The following is a 10,347-nucleotide window of genomic DNA, read 5'->3' as shown; positions in this document are numbered from 1 at the left end:
CGGTGTAAAGCGCATGAAGAAACTCCATACTGATGGACTTTTGGAACCACTTGATTATGAATCACTTGGTACTTGCGAACCGTGCCTCATGGGCAAGATGACTAAAACACCGTTCTCCGGTACTATGGAGAGAGCAACAGATTTGTTGGAAATCATACATACAGATGTATGTGGTCCGATGAATATTGAAGCTCGTGGCGGATATCGTTATTTTCTCACCTTCACAGATGACTTAAGCAGATATGGGTATATCTACTTAATGAAACATAAGTCTGAAACGTTTGAAAAGTTCAAAGAATTTCAGAGTGAAGTTGAAAATCATTGTAACAAGAAAATAAAGTTTCTACGATCTGATCGTGGAGGAGAATATTTGAGTTACGAGTTTGGTGTACATTTGAAAAATTGTGGAATAGTTTCGCAACCCACGCCACCCGGAACACCACAGCGTAATGGTGTGTCCGAACGTCGTAATCGTACTTTACTAGATATGGTGCAATCTATGATGTCTCTTACTGATTTACCGCTATCGTTTTGGGGATACGCTCTAGAGACGGCCGCATTCACGTTAAATAGGGCACCATCAAAATCCGTTGAGATGACGCCTTATGAACTGTGGTTTGGCAAGAAACCAAAGTTGTCGTTTCTGAAAGTTTGGGGCTGCGATGCTTATGTGAAAAAGCTTCAACCTGATAAGCTCGAACCCAAATCGGAGAAATGTGTCTTCATAGGATATCCAAAGGAGACTATTGGATACACCTTCTATCACAGATCCGAAGGCAAGACTTTTATTGCTAAATTCGGAAACTTTCTGGAGAAGGAGTTTCTCTCGAAAGAAGTGAGTGGGAGGAAAGTAGAACTTGACGAGGTAACTGTACCTGCTCCCTTATTGGAAAGTAGTGCATCACAGAAAACTGTTTCTGTAACACCTACACTAGTTAGTGAGGAAGCTAATGATGATGATCATGAAACTTCAGAACAAGATACTACTGAACCTCGTAGATCAACCAGAGTAAGATCCGCGCCAGAGTGGTACGGTAATCCTATTCTGGAAGTCATGCTACTAGATCATGATGAGCCTACAAACTATGAAGAAGCGATGGTGAGGCCAGATTCCGCAAAATGGCTTGAAGCCATGAAATCTGAGATGGGATCCATGTATGAGAACAAAGTATGGACTTTGGTTGACTTGCCCGATGATCGGCAAGCAATTGAGAATAAATGGATCTTCAAGAAGAAGACTGACACTGACGGTAATATTACTGTCTACAAAGCTCGATTTGTCGCAAAAGGTTTTCGGCAAGTTCAAGGGATTGACTACGATGAGACCTTCTCACCCGTAGCGATGCTTAAGTCTGTCCGAATCATGTTAGCAATTACCGCATTTTATGATTATGAAATTTGGCAGATGGATGTCAAAACTGCATTCCTGAATGGATTTCTGGAAGAAGAGTTGTATATGATGCAACCAGAAGGTTTTTTCGATCCAAAGGGAGCTAAGAAAGTGTGCAAGCTCCAGCGATCCATTTATGGACTGGTGCAAGCCTCTCGGAGTTGGAATAAATGCTTTGATAGTGTGATCAAAGCATTTGGGTTTATACAGACTTTTGGAGAAGCCTGTATTTACAAGAAAGTGAGTGGGAGCTCTGTAGCATTTCTAATATTATATGTGGATGACATATTACTAATTGGAAATGATATAGAATTTTTGGATAGCATAAAGGGATACTTGAATAAGAGTTTTTCGATGAAAGACCTCGGTGAAGCTGCTTACATATTAGGCATTAAGATCTATAGAGATAGATCAAGACGCTTAATTGGACTTTCACAAAGCACATACCTTGACAAAGTTTCGAAGAAGTTCAAAATGGATCAAGCAAAGAAAGGGTTCTTGCCTGTGTTACAAGGTGTGAAGTTGAGTAAGACTCAATGCCCGACCACTGCAGAAGATAGAGAGAAAATGAAAGATGTTCCCTATGCTTCAGCCATAGGCTCTATCATGTATGCAATGCTGTGTACCAGACCTGATGTGTGCCTTGCCATAAGTCTAGCAGGGAGGTACCAAAGTGATCCAGGAGTGGATCACTGGACAGCGGTCAAGAACATCCTGAAATACCTGAAAAGGACTAAGGATATGTTTATCATATATGGAGGTGACAAAGAGCTCATCGTAAAAGGTTACATTGATGCAAGCTTTGACACTGATCCGGACGATTCTAAATCGCAAACCGGATACGTGTTTACATTAAACGGTGGAGCTGTCAGTTGGTGCAGTTCTAAACAAAGCGTTGTAGCGGGATCTACATGTGAAGCGGAGTACATAGCTGCTTCGGAAGCAGCAAATGAAGGAGTCTGGATGAAGGAGTTCATATCCGATCTAGGTGTCATACCTAGTGCATCGGGTCCAATGAAAATCTTTTGTGACAATACTGGTGCAATTGCCTTGGCAAAGGAATCCAGATTTCACAAGAGAACCAAGCACATCAAGAGACGCTTCAATTCCATCCAGGATCTAGTCCAGGTGGGAGACATAGAGATTTGCAAGATACATACGGATCTGAATGTTGCAGACCCGTTGACTAAGCCTCTTCCATGAGCAAAACATGATCAACACCAAGGCTCCATGGGTGTTAGAATCATTACTGTGTAATCTAGATTATTGACTCTAGTGCAAGTGGGAGACTGAAGGAAATATGCCCTAGAGGCAATAATAAAGTTATTATTTATTTCCTTATATCATGATAAATGTTTATTATTCATGCTAGAATTGTATTAACCGGAAACATAATACATGTGTGAATACATAGACAAACAGAGTGTCACTAGTATGCCTCTACTTGACTAGCTCGTTAATCAAAGATGGTTATGTTTCCTAACCATGAACAAGGAGTTGTTATTTGATTAACGGGATCACATCATTAGGTGAATGATCTGATTGACATGACCCATTCCATTAGCTTAGCACCCGATCGTTTAGTATGTTGCTATTGCTTTCTTCATGACTTATACATGTTCCTATGACTATGAGATTATGCAACTCCCGTTTGCCGGAGGAACACTTTGTGTGCTACCAAACATCACAACGTAAATGGGTGATTGTAAAGGTGCTCTACAGGTGTCTCCAAAGGTACATGTTGGGTTGACGTATTTCGAGATTAGGATTTGTCACTCCGATTGTCGGAGAGGTATCTCTGGGCCCTCTCGGTAATGCACATCACATAATCCTTGCAAGCATTGCAACTAATGAGTTAGTTGCAAGATGATGTATTACGGAACGAGTAAAGAGACTTGCCGGTAATGATATTGAACTAGGTATTGAGATACCGACGATCGAATCTCGGGCAAGTAACATACCAATGACAAAGGGAACAACGTATGTTGTTATGCGGTCTGACCGATAAAGATCTTTGTAGAATATGTAGGAGCCAATATGAGCATCCAGGTTCCGCTATTGGTTATTGACCGGAGACGTGTCTCGGTCATGTCTACATTGTTCTCGAACCCATAGGGTCCGCACGCTTAAGGTTTCGATGACAGTTATATTATGAGTTTATGAGTTTTGATGTACCGAAGTTAGTTCGGAGTCTCGTATGTGATCACGGACATGGCGAGGAGTCTCGAAATGGTCGAGACATAAAGATTGATATATTGGACGGCTATATTCGGACACCGGAAGTGTTCCGGGTGATTTCGGAGAAAATCGGAGAGCCGGAGGGTTACCGGAACCCCCCGGGAGAAGTAATGGGCCATATGGGCCTTAGTGGAGAGAGAGAGGGGCAGCCAGAGGTGGGCTGCGCGCCTCCTCCCCCCTGGTCCGAATTGGACTAGGAGAGGGGGGCGGCGCCCCCCCTTTCCCTCTCCCTCCCCACTTCTTTCCCCCTCCTAGTAGGAGTCCTACTCCTACTAGGAGGAGGACTCCTCCTTGGCGCGCCATAGAGGGCCGGCCAGCCTCCTCCCCTTGATCATTTATATACGGGGGCAGGGGGCACCCCTTGACACACAAGTTGATCCACGTGATCATATTCTTAGCCCTGTGCGGTGCCCCCTTCCACCATAGTCCTCGATAATATTGTAGCGGTGCTTAGGCGAAGCCCTGCGACAGTAGAACATCAAGATCGTCACCACGCCGTCGTGCTGACGGAACTCTTCCCCGACACTTTGCTGGATCGGAGTCCGGGGATCGTCATCGAGATGAACGTGTGCTAAAACTCGGAAGTGCCGTAGTTTCGGTGCTTGATCGGTCGGGCCGTGAAGACGTACGACTACATCAACCACGTTGTGCTAACGCTTCCGTTGTCGAGCTACAAGGGTACGTAGATCACACTCCCCCCTCTCGTTGCTATGCATCACCATGATCTTGCGTGTGCGTAGGAATTTTTTTGAAATTACTACGAAACCCAACACATACCTGGTGGTAAAAGCTATCTTAGGTATATCCTGTTCTCGAATCTTCAACTGATGGTATCCTGACCGCATATCGATCTTGGAAAATACCTTAGCTCCTTGCAATCGATTAAACAGATCATTAATCATCGGTAGTGGGTACTTGTTCTTGATGGTTACTTCATTCAATCCTCGGTAATCAACAACCATCCTTAACGATCCATCCTTCTTCTCCACTAGAAGTACTGGCGATCCCCAAGGTGAAGAACTTGGGCGAATATAACCTTTATCCAGTAGCTCCTTAATCTGCTTCTTAATCTCTTCCAAATCCTTTGCGGGCATCCTATATGGTCTCTTAGATATTGGCCCCGTGCCTGGCAAAAGCTCAATCAAAAACTCAATATCTCTATCCAGTGGCATGCCTGGCAACTCTTTTGGAAATACATCAGGGAAATCCTTCACTACTGGTACTTCCTCCTGCACAACTCATGTTAACGAATTTACTTGAGTCCTCTTCGGCACATGCCGGGATACATACTTGATCCTTCTTCCTTCTGGGGTGGTAAGAAAAATTGACTTACTGGCTCAATCGATGTTTCCTCCATACATCGACAACCAATCCATACCCAGAATTACATCCAAACCTTGTGATTCCAAAATGATCAAATCCGAGGGAAACACATGCCTACCTATACTCAATGGCACTTGAAAACATCCCTTACTAGCCATATACTCTGCTCCTGGTGAGCTTACTAGCATAGGTGTTCTAAGAACTTTGGTGGGCAGGTTATACTTATCCACAAATCCCCTTGATATGTATGAATGCGATGCACCAGTATCGAAAAGAACGAGTGCAGTAAATGACTTAACCAAAAACTTACCGATTACTGCATCTGGCTGCTCTTCAACCTCCTCCACGTTAATGTGGTTCACCTGTCCCCTGTTGAAAGGGTTCAGCTTCTTCCCAGAGCTTCCATTGCCATTTCCATTCTGGGGTTCATGACATTCATTGGCATAACGTCCAGTCTTCTGGCACTTAAAGCAAGTGACTTGGCTCAGGTCTCTCTTGGCTGGGGTTGATGGGTTGGTACGGTTCTGGCTGTTGCTTCCTCCATTCCCATTACCATTCTTGGTGCCATTATGATTGTGCGAGCTACTTCCTCCATGGGTATGCTGAAAATGGCCTCCCGGTCTAGGGGTAAAACGTGGCTTCTGCTAAGCTCCTGAATTGTACTTCCCTTGTCCATACTTCCTCTTGCGATTCTCAATTTGCTGCTGCTTCCCTTCAATCATAAGAGCACGATCTACCAACTCCTGGTAGTTGTTGAAAGTTGCTACCATCAACTGCATGCTCAACTCATCATTCAGTCCTTCCAAAAACTTCTCCTACTTAGCTGCATCCGTAGCAACGTCATCTGGGGCATAACGTGCTAGCTTACTAAAGTCCTCCGCATACTGGCCAACTGTCCGTCCTCCTTGGCGCAAGTTGCAAAACTCACACTTCTTCATGGCCATAGCTCCTGCTGAAACATGGGCAGTACGGAAAGCCTGCTGCAACTGGTCCCATGTGATAGTATCGATAGGGAAAGTGGCGGTGAAATTCTCCCACCATGATGCTGCGGGTCCTTCAAGCTGATGTGCGGCAAACTTCACCTTTTCTACATTTGTGCATCCTGTCGTGGTCAACTCCCTTGCTGTCTTGCGGAGCCAATCATCTGCTACTATCGGCTCGGTGCTACTGGAAAACACCGGCGGATTCAGCCTAAGAAAACGGGCTAAGTGATCAACAGGTGGTGGTGGTGGGTTGTTGTTGTTGTTCCCCCGATTCTGATTCTGGACTAGCAACTGCATCAACGTGTTCTACTGCACTAACGTGTCCAATCTCTGTGCTCAGGTGTCATCCCTGGATTAGTTATTCTGACACCACACAATACTTGAAGGATTTATAACAGAGTAGCAATCACACACTTATTACATCGAGTGTCTCAAAAGAGAACTTATTACAATAAATATGGCTTAAGTCCATCTAATAACGATAACAGCGGAAGGCTTGGAAGATAAGTGAGTCCATCAACTCCAACGGCATCACTGAGTATAGAACCACGACCTAAAAACACCTTACTCGTCGTCTGAAAAGTCTGCAACATGAATGTTGCAGCCCGAAATGGGTCAACACATGTAATATACTGGCAATGTAACACATAGAGAACAATGAAAGAATAAGGCTATTCTATATGCATATTTGGCTGGTGGAAAGCTCTATGCTTACAGTTTTGCGTAAAGCCAATTTTTCCCTACTGCAAAGGAAATAATTTGATTTAACTAACATGGTGGTTGTTAAACATTGAGAGTGTAGACACACTCTCAATCCCAATTAAAACATCATCATTAGAACCCAACAAAATTAATTAGAGTAACATGATGAGATTCACATGATAATCCAAGTACTAGATACTCAAGATGTCCATAACCGGGGACATGGCTAACCATGATTAGTTTATACACTCTGCAGAGGTTTGCGCACTTTTGCCCACAAGACTCGATCTCCTCCGTTGGGATTCTCAAACTACAGGGTGTTTGAGAAACGGATGACCGAGACACAGTCTTTCAGAAGCACTAACACCTTACGAACGGGTAGAGCGTTACACCTACTTTCCCCTACATCTGCTAGTCTACCACTGTAAGAGTTTGCACAAGTTAGTCAACTATGCTAGAGCCCATAGTAGCTTGTGGCTGCACACAGAAGCTTCTAGTATGAAATAATCTCATGATCCCTTTGAGCCTGGGTGTCGGTCCAAAAGAAAAACAGGCAATCGCTGGAATACCCAGGTGCCTCAATCCACCCAGATGTGTGTTTAGATAAACCATTAATTTAACAAACTCACATCTGTCATGGATTTCACTCACCCAATCCACGTCTACTAGCATAACATGGCAATATAAGCAACGTAGAAGTAACTCCCAAAGGTTTGATAATAACAGGTAATAGGTACTACCTCAACTACTTCCCAAAACACACAATTTAATTAGATCCTAATCATGCAATGTGTGAGGATTGATCTAATGCAATAAAAACTGAGTAAAAGGGAGTATGATCAAAGTGTTACTTGCCTTGCTGATGATCCGCGAAACCTAGCGATTTGAAGTAGCAAGCGGCGCACTCCGGATACTCTATCGCAAACAAACAAGCATACAATAAGTACTCAACTAATGCATAGGTAAAACTCAAATAAGAGATCTAACCAGAAAGTTCAACTTAAAAAGAATCAAATCGAACGAAGCAACGAAAGACAAATGACAAAAGAAACAAGCTTCGTTTACTATTCTGGATCTAGGTCAAATTTTACAAAGGCAAAAACTTGTTTGAGTTGTTTAACGGAAAGAGGGTTTCGAGACGAAACTCCAGGCGCTTGAATCGCCTGATTCCGATAAACGAGAGAAAAGTTATACTAGAACGAAAATTGGATCAGAAATCGCGATCAGAAAAATCATGAATTTAATCCGAGAAAAAGAAAAACGACGAACAGATTAACGAACGAACGTTCGTTATCTGGATCTAAATGATGAACGCGTTCGTTAAAACGAACTAACGAGCGAACACTCGCTAATTAACTAATCCGGAAAAAACGATCTATTGAAAAAACGGATCTAAAAAAACAAAAAACATCGGAAAAACCGAACGGTTTTTCTAAAAAAACGGCGGCGGCGGTCAATCTCGTCGGCGGCGAACTCCGCGGCAGCGGCGGCTGGGGCTAGGCACAGCTATTGTTAGGGTTTGCGGGGCGGTGGCGGCTGGGCTGCTCGGGCCTCGGGGCGGCGCTATTTAAATCCCGGCCGGTAGGAGTCCGGGCCGGGTCCGGCTCTAAGTCCGTTCGGCGTTTTTTTAATAACTATGCTCAGAAAAAAAATAATACTAAACGGACTCCAAAAATCCCGAAATATAATTTTCCTGGCTTCTAAAATCAAGCCGCACAGGATGAACATTTATTTGAGTCCTAAATGCAATTTTGAAAAACGCGCATTTTTCCTAATTTCAAATAAAATAGAAAATAAAACCAAAATAAAATAGTATTTGATTTTTTTATTAAATCCTCAATATTTCCTTATTTTGGGAAAGTCATTTTATTCCCTCTCTCATTTTTTTTGATAATAGAAATAATTGAAGATAAAATAAATAAAATCAAATGATCCTATTTTCAAAATTTGAGCAAACTCAAATATGAAAATAACGGAATCCCCAACTCTCTCCGAGGGTCCTTGAGTTGCGTAGAATTTCTAGGATCAACCAAATGCAATAAAATATGATATGTAATGATGATCTAGTGTATAACATTCCAAATTGAAAATTTGGGATGTTACACCTCTAGAAAGATTAGACAGAAGTAAGACGAGCTGTAATTGTACGTACATGTAAATAACTCAAATGTGACAATGGTATGATAATACAATATGATGACGGTTGTCATTGATCAAGAAGGAAATCCAAAAGGAAGTCGAGTTTTGGGTGCGATCGCTCGGGAATTGAGAATTATGAATTTCACTGAAAGAGTCTCATGAGCTCCTGAGGTATTAAAAATACTAGTAGTAGAGACTATGATATAGTAGGGTATCAGAATATACATGAAAAAAGAATAATTAGATAATAATAAGAATAAAAATTCTAATCTTAATAAAAGGAAGGGTTCGAATAGCATCTACTAATATTACCGAAAACTTTGTGAAAATACTTCTACGAGAAGGTTTTATTGAAAACGTTCGAAAACCATATGGAAAGTAACAAATCTTTCTCGGCACGTGCCCCTGCTCCTGGTCTTCAAACTAGTCATTAATGGTCGACAACATAGGTACCCTTTTTCGGTATGCGTTGCGAACACTTCCATTTTTAGCGTCTCATCTTCTCTGGAGAAGCTCAAATTGAACGGATAGAGCAGATGGTCCAACTACATAACTTCTTCTTTTTCATTACTTCCATGGCCGTGCCCCGTGGCATGGCAGCATCTGTACCATTGAAATGGTTCGTCAATAGAGGTGTTCCCACTGGTGCCTCTTCTTCCAATGGTACTATAATTCCTATTCCTATCCCTTTATTCCCTTTTTTGGTCTATCTACATTTAAGGAAATTTATACGCTCCATGGACAGAGCTAAAAGTGGAGGGTTGGTCAAAGCAAGCCGCCCTATTCTATTACCAGACAAAATGGAGAGAAGCTCATCCACTAGAAATGCTTTATTTCATTTTGTTCCCATTCTCCATTTCCTTATTATCAAATCCATGGCGGACTTGTCATATTAGAATCTTTCTACGGTCTGCTCTATTTACAATTCTTTCGTACTCTCTTCTCTTTACCATGTGATAGGTCAGCAAAGCGTGAGCGGGCGCTCCGAAGTAAAGTACAACCAGTTCAGCCTAAGGGGAATAAGCAACAAAATGACAAGATGAGGTGCCCTGGGCACCCCCATATAGAAAGAAGGGTCGAAGATTTTGGGCCTATAGCTTTCCCCGCACCCCCTCGTCGAGTGGTGCTTGTTTGGGGGGTGTGCCACCAGAAAGCGGGCTTGAAGCTCTCACCTTACCAACGAGCCGACTACTGATGGTTGTTGGTCACGATTACTACAAAAAAGTGAAGACGAATCTTTCTATTTCACATGGAGGAGTGTGCATCTTTATGTTGGGTGTTCTTCTGTCGTGTGACTCGATGGCTTATGTGCGACCTGTGGCCCATGCCTCCTATTCTATTTGTTCAGGGCGGGCGACGTGAACTCTGATTCGACCCGGGTATTCAATCCCGCCACTCAGATGCTCAATTGACTCCTTAACCTTGATAGTAAGATGGCTTATTCCAAAATTCGTGCATAAGGGTGAGGAACTTTGGATGAATTAATGTGAATGGGTGAAAGCTAAAGGAAATATGCCCTAGAGGAAATAATAAAGTTGTTATTTTATATTTCCTCTTCATGATAAAGGTTTA

Source organism: Triticum aestivum, chromosome 1A (assembly GCF_018294505.1).
Source record: "Triticum aestivum cultivar Chinese Spring chromosome 1A, IWGSC CS RefSeq v2.1, whole genome shotgun sequence".
In the NCBI taxonomy this organism is placed as follows: domain Eukaryota; kingdom Viridiplantae; phylum Streptophyta; class Magnoliopsida; order Poales; family Poaceae; genus Triticum; species Triticum aestivum.
The sequence above is the reverse complement of the archived record's forward strand: the minus strand, read 5'-3'. Positions refer to the sequence as shown.